At 52.5% G+C, this 13,309-nt stretch overlaps 1 protein-coding gene across 5 annotated transcripts in view; it reads right to left on the bottom strand.

The window, feature by feature from the left end:
- The window catches only part of HIVEP3 (HIVEP zinc finger 3), a 267,897-nt gene that overhangs the window by 94,917 nt on the left and 159,671 nt on the right, over nt 1-13,309 (bottom strand). For all 5 annotated transcript variants that reach the window (XM_088178525.1, XM_088178522.1, XM_088178523.1 and 2 more), the window contains one exon: nt 3,699-3,793. The gene's annotated coding sequence lies outside the window, so the exon portion shown is untranslated. The remainder of the gene's footprint in view (nt 1-3,698; nt 3,794-13,309) is intronic.

Here is a 13,309-nt window from a genome sequence, read left to right as displayed (position 1 = left end):
TAACACCTTCCTGCCAGCGTAGTGAGATGCCAGGGTTTGAAGAGAGGAGTGTAAAGGGATGATTCAAAGCAGATTTTGGAAGTGATAACATTTCCCACTAAATGTGAGCCCAGAAGGCTCTGTGTGACTTTGGGGAAGGGTTTTGGGTTCTGAGAGCCAAGCCTGGGGCTGAAATGGGCGCTGGTGCAAAGATTTGAGATGCCACTGACAAGGAGATGCCACTGTCCCTGTGGGACCAGCAAGGGTCTGGGGACAAATCCTGATGTGGCACTGCCAGCACAGCCTTCTGCACTGGGAAGTGATGGAAAAGCAAAGTCACAGGATAACAGAACAGCCTGAGCTGAAAGGACCCACAGGGATCATCCAGCCCAGCCCCTGTCCCTGCCCAGACCCCCCCCAGCAATCCCCCCTGTCCATCCCTCGGGGCCGTGCCCATTCCCTGGGGAGCCTGGGCAGTGCCCAGCACCCTCTGGCTGAGGGAAGAACCTTTCCCTCATCTCCAGCCTGAGCCTGCCCTGGCCTCTCTGTGCCCACTCTGCACCCCTTGTGCCCTCTGCCCTTTTGGGGCTGCAGCCATGGGTGAGGACAGGGCTGAGTCCCAGCAGGGTCAAATGGGAAGGATACAAAACCCCAGAGCTTCATGGCACTGCTGAAACCAAGGATGACAAGAAAAGCTGAATCAAAACCTGAAATTCCTCTGAGCTGGGCACTGGAGAGCCCCACTTTGAGTGCTGAGACCTGGAGGGGCTGGAGTGACTCCAGGGCAGGGAATGGGGCTGGGAAGGGTCTGGAGCCCCAGGAGAGGCTGAGGGAGCTGGGAAGGGGCTCAGCCTGGAGAAAAGGAGGCTCAGGGGGGCCCTTGTGGCTCTGCACAACTCCCTGACAGGAGGGGACAGCCGGGGGGGTCGGGCTGTGCTCCAGGGAACAGGGACAGGAGGAGAGGGAACGGCCTCAGGCTGGGCCAGGGCAGGCTCAGGGGGGACAGCAGCAGGAATTTCCCCATGGAAAGGGTGGGCAGGGATTGGAACTGCCCAGGGGGGTTTGGAGTGCCCATCCCTGGAGGTGCTCCGATAACGAGTGGATTTTCTGCCCTCCATGGTTCAGCAGGCACGGTGGGATTCAGCCAAAGTTTGAATTTGATTTGGAGGAATTTTCCAACATTTGGGATCCTGTGACCACAAAAACCAAAGGGCAAAGGACCAGGCTCTGTCAGTGCCCCTCATCCCCAGCCCTTCCCTCCTCAAAACCACCTCCATGATCTGACCGAGGCTCTGAGGATTTAAATCCCAAACGGGAGTGGAGGGGCTGATGGAAAATTCCCCCCTGAGGCAGCTCCTGCTGCACTGCCCTCGCTGTGCTCGGCTCCATCTGGGCAGGCACACGTGCAAGGATTTGTCTGGAAATCCCAGCAGCTTTTCCAGGGATGGGAAAAGTGAGGGGAAAATGCAGAGAAGTGAGGAGAAAAGTCAGGGACATCAGCAAGGGAGAAAAGAGGCAGCTCTGGGTGAGGCACACGAGTGGAAAATTACAGCAGGGTTGGTCCAGAGGGGAAAAAAAACCTCGTGTGGGATGGGGCAAAAACAACAACAACAAAAGCAAAAAGAAAAAGAAAAACAAAAGAACATGGGGGGAGAAAAAAGCCCCCCAAAAAACCCCAACAACAACAAAAAAACCCCCACCAAAAAAAAAAAAAATTGTCCCCAAAAAAAGCCAAAAAAACCACATTTGAAGACACCCAGGGAGAGCTGGGTCACCTCCACATGGCAATGGGGCAGGAGATGGATTTACTGACAATGAAAGATCCAAGAGGAGATGGAGAATTAATGGCTCTAAATGCTGGGTGCAGAATAATTCTCCCTAAAAGCCCAACCAGCAAGAGATTTTTACATTTCCCCGGTGAAAGAACTCAAAAATATCACTAAAACTCACAAAAGTTTTCAACAAAACTCCTTAGATGTGTTTTTATTCCACACTAATAAAAGCCAGGTGGCCAAATTAATCCTAATTAACCTGATTAGGTTTATTTCAAGGCTAGGAATCATTCACTGGTACCACAAGGGGTTTTTTTTTTCCCTTCTCTCCAAAGAGAATTCCTTTTGTGCACCTGCTTTTAACACCACCCTGCCAGAGAGCACATCCCAATATAATTCCATTATGGCTGGGAGAGGTTTCATCCTCCACCGAAATGCAGGGAATAAATACAAAACCATGCACATTATGTACTCTCTGCAGGGATATTTAAAGCTTTTCCTCTAAAAGTAAATCAGTTTTATGTCGTTAAAGCCCCTGAAAATATCAACTTGCAAGGCTTTGCTCCCAGAACTTCGTTTTCTCTCAATTTCTTGTGACTTTGGGGAAGGCAGGTCAGGGGGAATTGGCATTTCCCACTCGAGCTCAGCCCTGGAGCCAAACTCTGGCCTCAGATCCCCCCCTGGATATGGGAATGGCATTTCAGAGGTGCTGAAAATCCTAATCCATGATCATTTCTAGGAAGTCTGAGGTGAAAAACAAGCAGGGATTTTTTTGTTTGTTTGTTTAAATTTAAACTTCCAGAACTCTGGATGGCACAGAGTCTGCCTGAAAGCAAGAATGCTCTGACAAACACAAAGGCAAAGCCCAGATTTAGACTCTTCCTGAGGGAAAAACAAGGAATTAATTCACTTTATTTGCACCTGATCACCTTTTGTTTTCATTTCTTATTTGCCAAGCCCTGACAGTCACAGGGACACCAGCAGTGGATTTTGTCCCTGTGGGCAGCCTGGGGCTCTGCCCTTTTACATTATAAATATAAATCTGGTCTATAATAAAGCTTTTATTCCTCAGAAAGTCATAAACGCTGGAATTTTTGCCATCTCCACCACAATGAACCTGTTCAGATGCAGATACAACCATGCAGTGTTTGAAAGAGCAAAATTCCAAGGATATGGAGGATCCACCTGAACACCCACACTGCTTTAAATCCCTGGAATAAAGCCAGTCTGCATCTCTGCCCTGGGGGTCTCGGCCCCAAACTCTCCTGGAGGAGCCAGGTTTGGCCAGGGGCAGCTCTGAGGGGTCCAAGGCAGGTGGGGAGTGAAGGAAAAGCCAAAACTTCCCAAATCCACAGGGAAAAGCTGAATTGCCGATTTTCTAAAAATTGTCATGGAATGGTTTGGGTTGGGAAGAATCTTAAATCCCACCCAGTGCCACCCCCAGGGACCCCTCCCACTGTCCCAGGTGCTCCCAGCCCCAATGTCCAGCCTGGCCTTGGGCACTGCCAGGGATCCAGGGGCAGCCACAGCTGCTCTGGCAATTCCATGGCAGCCCCTGCCCACCCTGCCAGGGAACAATTCCTTCCCAAAATCCAGCCAAGCCCCAAATCACAGCTCCTTCCCTTTCACACTCCAAACCCTGCACAGAACCAGCCTTGCTCAGGCCCTGACACCACAAATAAACTGATTTTTCATTATGAAATGAAATCCCCTCGCTGGGACACGAATCCCACCAGCCCAAGGAGCTGTGCTCCCTTTTGGACCTTCTGGACTTTTTGCAAGGAAAATGAAGCATTCTAAGAGTGCCCCCAGGATATCCTGAGATGGAAGGGACCCACCAGGATCATCAAATCCAATTCCACAATGCCAAAGGGAAAATGGGAGCTCCAGCACAGTTTGCTACCTTTAAAATGGATTTGGAGGATGGAAAATAAGATTTTTTCTTACTAAAATTGCTGCGGATACCAGGCTGGGACAGGCTGCAGGTGCTTCAGAGGCCAGGATTAGGAGTCGAAATGGTCTTGATAAATTGTAGAAATGGTCTGGAAGAAACAAGAAAAAAAAGAAAAAGACACTTCAGGAATGATGGGTGAATTGGTGAGGCAGGAATAATCAATGGCATGGTCACCAGGGAGAGAAATACAGGCTTGAAAGGGGGGGTTGGAAATCTCAGGATTTCCATGGATCACAAAGTGAACAGGAGCTGAACATGAAACTGCAATAAAACCAAACATTTGCTGTGATGCAGAGACAAAATGTCCAACATAGAAACAAAGGGAACTTTCCATCTCTTTGGCCCCACTGAGGTTCTGGTGTTGGACATTTCAATTAAATCACAAATAAATTCCCAGTGAGGACAAGGAATGGTCTGAGATGGATGGAGAGAGCACAGACTGGAAACCCAGGGAGGAAAATCACATTTCTGGCATCATCATGGTTGGAAAAGCCCTGCAGGGTCATCCAGCAGCTCCACGGCCACCACTGCACCATGTCCCCAAGTGTCACATCCAGGGGTTTGTTGGACATTTCCAGGGCTGGGGACTCACATTCCCAGCACGGGGATTTATTCTGAGTAAAGACAAACCCATCCCAAGGGACCCAACAGAGAGGGATAAATTACCTTTGGGGTGTGTCAGGGGTGTCCCAGCCCTAAATTGCACCAGGGAGCCCAGGCTGGACACCAGGAAGTGTTTCCTGACTGGGAATTCAAGGAATTCAAGGGCTCCCAACACCTGGAGCAGGGAATTTAAGGCTCAGCCCATCAGGAGGTGGCTTTACCTTGGACTCCCAATTTTCTTTGTTTCCAAGGGTAGAAAAACCCCTTAGGAAACAACTCAGTGGCTCAATTATCCAACTTAATTAACCAAATTAACAGCTGAGGCCGTGGCCCCTCCAGCACATCGTCCACACAGGCAGAGGGATCTCTCTGCACAGGGGAAAGAAATAAAATTACATCAATTTTGTGGAGAAGAAACAGAGACTGAAGAGACCAAGACATGCCAGCATCACCCAGAGGCCAGGATCAATAGAAGGGGAGCCCTGTCCCATGGAATAATTCCATAATGACCCTTTTAATTAGAGAAAAATTAAAAATATTCAACTCAAATATCTGCAGGTGCCCTGCACGTGACAGGATCTCCAAACAGGTTTATTTTTTTGCACCAATCTGCCTTCCCACAGAGCAGGCAAAACCTTCCCTTGCAGGTGGAAGGCTCAGCAGAGCAGAGCTGATTCCTCAGCAGGACTCTGGCTGGGCTGGGGCAGGGGCTCCTGAGTGACTGCCAGTGTTTTCAGGGTTCTCACAGAGCCCCAAACCAGATTCAGGGCAGGCTGCTCCCCCTGCTGCAGCTGAGGCTGCCACAGGTCCCTCCCTGGGCTGGCAGAGGGGTCCCAGCTCCCTTTGGGGACAGTTTATGGCAGGTTTGTCACCAACAAAATCTTCCTCCTGCACACCTGGGAACAGGGAGGTTCTGGGGTGTGCTGGATTCTCTCAGGGATCTCAGGAGGGCACAGAGAAGCTTCCCCATCCCTGGCAGTGTCCCAGGCCAGGCTGGGCACTGGGGCTGGGACAGTGGGAGGTGTCCCTGCCATGGCAGGGGTGGCTCTGGATGGGATTTCAGGTCTCTCCCAACCATAATTCTACAATTCTGTGATTGCCAATCCTGTGGTTTGAGCTTTGCCTCACAGGGTGTTGCTGTTGGGTTCCTCTGCCCCCCCCCAGAGTCCTGTGACCTCACCCCAGCCACAGCAGAATCTGCAATATCGAGATTTTCCTGGAAATCTGGACGGGAATCCAGGATTGGGCCGCCCTGCCCACCAGGAGCAGCCACATCAGGGCTCCCAGGCTGGGAAGGGATGGAAATTTGGGATTGAAACCTGTGGACACACCACTGAAGATGCCAAAAACTCCTCTGGGCAGCCCCACCCTGGTGGGCAGGAGGATTTCCTTCCCCTGCTGCCCCCTGTCCATGCCCAGGATGGGAAGATCCTGAACCATTCCATGATTCCATGATCCCCAAGCCCTCACTGCCACCTGGCTGTGGAGAACCTGGGAGAGCTCAGTGCCACAGCAGGCTTTTACCACAAGGGAATTTTCGTTTCAATAGCAAAATAAAAAATAAGTAAAAAAAAAAAAATTAAATCAGGAGCACATTCCAGAAGCACACAGTGAGAGCTGCCCTGGCTGCAGCAGGAATTTCTGTCAAATCCCTCCCTGGCTGCTGAGGCTTCTCCAGTCACAAGGACACCAATGGAAATAACTGCTGGCCTTGCTGATGAACAAACACCCCAGCATTTCCTTCTGCATTTCTCTGACGAGTGAAGCTGCAGCCTTGTTCAGGAGCATCCTGTGAAGCAGCAGCCAGGCCCCTGCTGCTCAGCTCCATCTGAACTGGAGGCACCAGCCCCTCCTGGGCTGGGAACAAAGAATTTTAGGTTAAAAGGGAAAAAAAAAATAACAAAAAAGGAGCAGACAGGCACTGGAGATGAAGCAGCTTTAGGAGCCGCTTTTATCAGGGCAGCTTCCACCTCCAGGCAAGGACCCTGGGAAAGCAGCTGGAGTTAAAAATTCATATCCCAGCCACAGACATGAATTCCTAAAAATTCCTCTCACCCTCCCTGAGCCAGGGCAGGGTGGCAGCTCCTGGGAGCTTCTCCAGCCATTCCTGGCCTGGGACACTGCCAGGGACCCAGGGACAGCCACAGCTGCTCCTGTCCCCTCCAGGGAGGTGACAGCACAGACTGCATCCCACCCTGCCATCCCAGCTTTTTACAGACACAGCACCTTGTGCTCTCCTTCCCTTACAAACCTGCCTGGAACTTCTTCACTTTCATGGCATGGAGTGACCTCGTGAGGATCTGCAGCCTCACACGGGGCCAGAGGTGCATGTGTGCAGGAGAATTTCCCGAGAAATTCCCTTTTCCCAGCTGCTCTCCCCTGCTTTCAGAGCAGCACAAACTGCTGCAATCGCTTTTCCCTTGCCCTCCTTGCAGCATCTTCAGCTCCAGGTGCCCTCAGACCAGAGCTCCAGGCTGCTCCAGGGCCCCTTCCAGCCTGGCAATGTGGGAACAGATGGGAATGCTGGCCTTGGGAATGGTCCATGGAGAATAAAGACCTGAGAGAATGTTCTCCAGAGGGAGGGGTTGGGACTGGTCCCTTCAGCCAGGGAAGGGCCTTCTGCTCCTCCTTTCTTGTGGGATAAATCTTGCAAAGCCATTCGGGTGAGGAATCTCTGTTTGGGGTTGAAAGCAGCTCTGTAAAGCTCAGCCTGGAGCTGTGGCAGTGACTCTGAGCAGGGATTTCCATCTGCCCCAGCACTGCTGCATCCCAAACATCCTCCCAGCACAAGAGGCGGCCAAATTAACGAGCAGCTCAAAGCATCCAAGCTCTTGATTCAGAGCTGAAAACTGGGCCCAGCCAAGCTGAAATCCTCAGCAGGTAACAGCACTGAGGAACTGAAGCTCTGCAGTGGCCATTCACCCACTAAGATGGAAAAAAAACAAACCCCAAACTCCCCCATTTCTGTGCAATTCCCCCTGCTGACAGAAAGAGCTGCAAAGGGCCATTGCTGCTGAGCTTAATTGCATCCAGTGCTCCTGAGGGTGAGGGGAAAGAGCCAAAACCAAAAAGTGAATATATTCTAGTGCAGCAAGAGCAGCATCCTCAAAGCTTCACTCCCCGCACCCTCAAGTGTGAAATCAGAGATTTTTTTTTTTTTTTTTTCTCAGTAATGCTTTTTTGCTCATTTCCTGCCCAGCCTCCTGTGCTTTGAACAATGAATCAGGATGAATTAACATCAGTGGCAAGATTAGGGTCATGTCTATAAGCAGAACTTTGCTGTCATCTTCCAGGGAATCAAACCAAGGCTTTGTCATGCTGGGCTGACCACGGTGACCAGGGTGGGACCAGTCCCAACCCCTCCCTCTGGAGAACATTCTCTCAGGTCTTTATTCTCCATGGACCATTCCCAAGGCCAGCATTCCCATCTGTTCCCACATTGCCAGGCTGGAAGGGGCCCTGGAGCAGCCTGGAGCTCTGGTCTGAGGGCACCTGGAGCTGAAGATGCTGCAAGGAGGGCAAGGGAAAAGCGATTGCAGCAGTTTGTGCTGCTCTGAAAGCAGGGGTGAGCAGCTGGGAAAAGGGAATTTCTCGGGAAATTCTCCTGCACACATGCACCTCTGGCCCCGTGTGAGGCTGCAGATCCTCACGAGGTCACTCCATGCCATGAAAGTGAAGAAGTTCCAGGCAGGTTTGTAAGGGAAGGAGAGCACAAGGTGCTGTGTCTGTAAAAAGCTGGGATGGAAGGGTGGGATGCAGTCTGTGCTGTCACCTCCCTGGAGGGGACAGGAGCAGCTGTGGCTGTCCCTGGGTCCCTGGCAGTGTCCCAGGCCAGGCTGGACCGGGCTTGGAGCAGCCTGGGATGGTGGAAGCTGTCCCTGCCATGGCAGGGGGTGGCACTGGATGAGATTTAAAGTCCCTTCCTTGAAAAACCCAAATAATTCCGGGATTCTCTGATTGGCTTCTCAGAGCAGCAGCTCCAGCCTCTCCAGGGATCCATCAAATTTGCTCTCCAGCATCATAACTCCAGGGGTGTCCTGACTTCAAGACCCCCAGGGGACCCTCATCCCCCCTTTCCCCAGTTCTGAAAGCACAATCCTAACACGAGGCCCTTGAAATAAATCCATTCTCGAGCACCTCAGTGCCCGTGGCAGCTTCTGTTCATTCATTTCCCCACAGCCACACCAAGAGCGCACCAAAACCAATGGAAAAATCATTCCTGTGGCTCATTCCTGCTCCTCCTCGGGTTTATTTTCCCCAAGTGTGGCATCCCAGGGCTTGTTCAGGCTGACCTCTGCCTTTGGAAATCACTCAGAGCAGCAATGAGAGCCATGGACAGAGGGAAGCACGAGGCACTTCAGGGTTTTGACACTTCTGCAGAGGAAAAGTTCTCAGCTGCTCTAAAGGAAGTGCACAGAGGCTGTGAACTGAGATTGAACCTGCAGCTCTTGAGGATGCAATCAGTCAGAGAGAAGAGGGGGGAAAAATAAACCCCAAAACATCTTTGCAGAACATTGGCCATTAGCTCCATCTCTGAGCAGAAAATGTCACCGAGGCACAGAGTCCAGCAGGAAACCAAAACCTGTGCCCTAACGACTCATTAAAGGCAAACATTCTCTGCTTCATCTTCCTAGAGGTGAAAAACGAAAAATTTCACTCTTCAGCCCCCAAAATGGGAATATCCAGGCTCCTCCCAGGATCAAACAGCCAGGAAGGTCCCAGCACCCTCCCAGCCCAGCAGCAGTGTGGGGACAGGGGACACCTCCTGCACTGCTCTGCTGTCACACTGAGCCCCAGATTGGGACATTTGGGGAGGTTAAGGCTTTACAAGCTGGATAAACACAGGCAAGATGTGGAGCTGCTGAAAGGAATCAGGGAAGGCCCCTGGGCAGATCCAGGGCTGGAGCCAGGCTGGGAGAGCTGGGGGTGCTCCCCTGGAGAGGAGAAGGCTCCAGGGAGAGCTCAGAGCCCCTGGCAGGGCCTGAAGGGGCTCCAGGAGAGCTGGAGAGGGACTGGGGACAAGGCATGGAGGGACAGGACACAGGGAATGGCTTCCAGTGCCAGAGGGCAGGGCTGGATGGGATCTGGGGAAGGAATTGTTCCCTGGCAGGGTGGGCAGGGGCTGCCATGGAATTGCCAGAGCAGCTGTGGCTGCCCCTGGATCCCTGGCAGTGCCCAAGGCCAGGCTGGACATTGGGGCTGGGAGCACCTGGGACAGTGGGAGGGGTCCCTGGGGGTGGCACTGGGTGGGATTTCAGGTCCCTTTCCACCCCACACATTCCATGGCTCTGTGACAAAGCTGCCCCCCAGGAGCTGAGCTCTCCCAGCCTGGCCAGCAGCAGCTCAGCCCCCACGGCTGAGATCCCTCAGCATTCCCCTCTCCCTGCTGGAGCAGCTCCCACATTTTGGCCATTTCTGTACCACCACTCCTTTTCTCCCTTTCTCCATCCTCCTCATCTGGAGCATCTCCTTGAGTAATTCTAATTTTTAACTCCACTCATGCCACCGACTCCAATTGTATAAAGCTCAGCAGAGTGGTTTTGGGTTTGGGGTTTTTTTTTTTTTTGCCTTATCAGAGAGATTTAAAAACACAAAAAGCATCAAATTCTCCTGTGTGCACAGAGGTTGTGCTGCACTTTTGCTGGATGACACCAAAGAACCACAAGTGCAGAGCCCCGGGGAGGCCAGGGGCTGATGCAAACGGAAAACAAGGCAGCGAAAGGAAGTCGTTCTGTCAGGCTTTGTTCTTTCAGGGGCTTTTTGGGGTGGCTTCTTTCCATAGAAAGTTTCCACTGCAGTTATTGAAATGAAACCTGGGTGTATTTTTTGCCCTCAGAGCCGTGAGGCTGAATAGCAGAGGCAGAGGAACAGCACAGAGCCCGGCCCAGACCCAGGCTCTGGGTCTGGAACAGACTGAAAACACAAGGAATGCCCTAAAACCATCCCCGAGTCATTTTCTGAAATTAAAACTTGGGGAAAAGAAATCAAGATATCATTCAGGAAAGCCACTGGAGAGGTTTTAGTGAGGACAGAACTTTGAGGGTGCAACGACAGCCAGACCTACACAGGCAGAATTCCTTGGTGGGCTGGAGAAAAGTGGAGTGAACACCAGGAAAAGGGGAGTGAACACCAGGAAAAGTGGAATAAACGCCAGGAAAAGGGGAGTGAACACCAGGAAAAGTGGAATAAACACCAGGAAAAGGGGAGTGAACACCAGGAAATCCCTCCAAAAGGGCTCATGCCATCACTTGGAGGCTGCCCAATCGCTGTCAGCTCCAAACCTTCCTTTCCAGGATGAAGAATTTCATGGAATCACCTCAATTTTGAGCTCTGGGGGGGGCTCAGCCATGGGGGGAAAACAACACCCTGCAAAATTCAACCTCTGCCAGAGAATCCAGGGGACTCAGGGATGAATCCAGCAGATTTGGGGATGCTCTAGGGGATTTGGGAATATTTCCAGGGGTTTTGGGGATACCTGCAGGTGTTTTGGGGATGCTCCAGGAAACTTGGGGAGGCCTCCAGGGCATTTGGGGATTCTCCAGGAGTTCTGTGGATGCCTCCAGGTGTTTTGGGGATGCCCCAGAGGATTGAGGGATGCACTGCCACCTTCCCCGGGCAGGCTGAGCACAGGAACTGCTCCTGCTCAGCAGCACCAAGCCAGGACATAAAATCCCCTTGCCACAGGAGATTCCCAGCCCACCCTGGAACCCTCCAAAGGGGTTAAATAAAAAAAGGGTTAAATTAAAAAAGGGTTAAATTTAAAAAGGGGTTAAATAACGTGGCCAGCAAGGGGTTCTGCTGGAAAAATGACTCACAGGAAGGATGGCAACAAAGCAACGCCATAAAATATTCAACAGCCTCGGTGTGCCCGGGGCTGGAGAATAAAACCCGGGGTAAGCGGAGCTGGGCCGGTTCCGGGAGGCGCTGGGAGCAGCTGGAGCGCCCGCAGCACCCGCGCTCCCTTCCCTGCAATTACGGCCCCACGGTTAATTAAAATTTCATCGCGGCCATTCCCAGCAGCTCCTCCCGGGACGGGCTGGGCAGAGCAGAGGAGCCCAGAGCATCCAATAAGGGCTGGAAAAGGGAAAAGGGAAGGGAAGGTTTGGGAAGGGAAGGGTGAGGGGTTTGGGGTCAGATGTGGCAGCAGGGGCACTCTGGGGTCATTCCTGGCCCTGGACTGAGCCGGCCTGGGGGGCTCTGGGATGGGATGTGGGACCTGGGGTTCTGCTTGGACTCATAATATAGCAGAAAATATAATGATTTATAATCAGAAATCATAAAACCACAGACTAATTTGAGTGGGAAGGGACCCTAAAGTCATCCCATTCCATGGCAGGGACCCCTCCCAGTGTCCCAGGTGCTCCCAGCCCCAATGTCCAGCCTGGCCTTGGGCACTGCCAGGGATCCAGGGGCAGCCACAGCTGCTCTGGCAATTCCATGGCAGCCCCTGCCCACCCTGCCAGGGAACAATTCCTTCCCCAGATCCCATCCAGCCCTGCCCTCTGGCAGTGGAAGCCATTCCCTGTGTGCTGTCCCTCCATGCCTTGTCCCCAGTCCCTCTCCAGCTCTCCTGGAGCCCCTTCAGGCCCTGCCAGGGGCTCTGAGCTCTCCCTGGAGCCTTCTCCTCTCCAGGGGAGCACCCCCAGCTCTCCCAGCCTGGCTCCAGAGGACCCAAGAGCTCCCCCGGCCACTTTCACTCCAAAAGGCTCCAAATTCCCCATTTCATTTCCCATGGCAGAGACTTTAGGTGCAATCCCAATCCAGTGGGAGGATCTGGACACCCAATGGAGAATCTTTAATGATCTGTGCTGGTTTTGCCCTAAAATGATAAATGACCCTTCTTGCTCCCAGTTTGGCACTGGGAGGCATCAGGGAGGTGGGGACAGGTCCTGGTGCTTTCAGGGATGGAGCAGAGCCCCCAGTGCTGCTCTGAGCACTCCACCCTGCCCAGACCCTGCAGACCCTCAGCTGGAGGCTGCACAGGAGCACAGAATCATCTCTTCCCCTGTCCTGAACCTTTTTTCTGGTGCCTTCTATAAAACAAAGTGTAAAACCAATCACAAGTGTGGGAGACTCAGCAGCTCTGGCACTTGCAAATTCCATCCATCCCAGAGATTCTGGAAGTGATCAGAGGTCCCCCCTAAGTGCCCCTGGCTGCAAGGGAAGAAGAAAATCCTGCAAATATCTCCAAGGTGTCTCCTTCTGGGTCACAGCAATCCTGAATCCATAAGCCGAACTACACAGGGAAGGAAACAGCCACATCCATGAAAACTAATGCTGGATCACACCAGATTATCCAAAATATCAGTGCCCTGCTGCCAAGCCATCCTTAATCCTTAAAAGAAAGGGAAAAAAAAGGAAGAAATGCTGAAAAACAAGACCAAACATCCTCAGCTGCTGCTTTTAGGGAAGCTCCCTGCAGGAAGGCCTGGAGCACAAGACCCAAGAAAAGCAGAATTTTCCTACTGGGCTACAAATGAGCTGAGATGCTGAGCAGAAAAATCCAATACATCCCTGGCCACAGCTGGAGGAAAAAGAAGCTCCTGCTCACACCAGGGCCAGGAGAGATTCACAGCATCCCCTGTCCTCCTCAGAGCCCTGGGGAAAGCAGTAATTTGGGTGGAAGCTGAGGGGTTTGGAAAAGCTGGAGGAGCAGAGCCCAGCTGCTGCCTGGAGCCTCGGGGGTTAAGGCAGGCACAGCCCCGAGCTGAGCCCAAACCTCCCCGAGCATCCAGGAGGGATTTTCACCCCCGGAGCAGCTCCTCGGGAAGTCAGGGCAGGCAGAGCCGGAGAGTGATGGATGCAAAATTAAAAGCTGGATAAATAATTAATTGCTGAGGTCATCAGATTGGAGGGATGTGTCCACGTCGCTGCCGGCTCTCCCGGGATGAGGTGGGGCTGCAGCACCGTAATTCCTGCCCTGGGTGCCACAGTCAGCAGCCACCCAGCACCCCGGCAGTGCTGCCACGGCCTGAGGAGAGCAAACAGGGAACCCCCAGAG

Source organism: Sturnus vulgaris, chromosome 24, assembly GCF_052056855.1.
Source record: "Sturnus vulgaris isolate bStuVul1 chromosome 24, bStuVul1.hap1, whole genome shotgun sequence".
NCBI lineage: Eukaryota > Metazoa > Chordata > Aves > Passeriformes > Sturnidae > Sturnus > Sturnus vulgaris.
The sequence above is the reverse complement of the archived record's forward strand: the minus strand, read 5'-3'. Positions and strand labels throughout refer to the sequence as shown.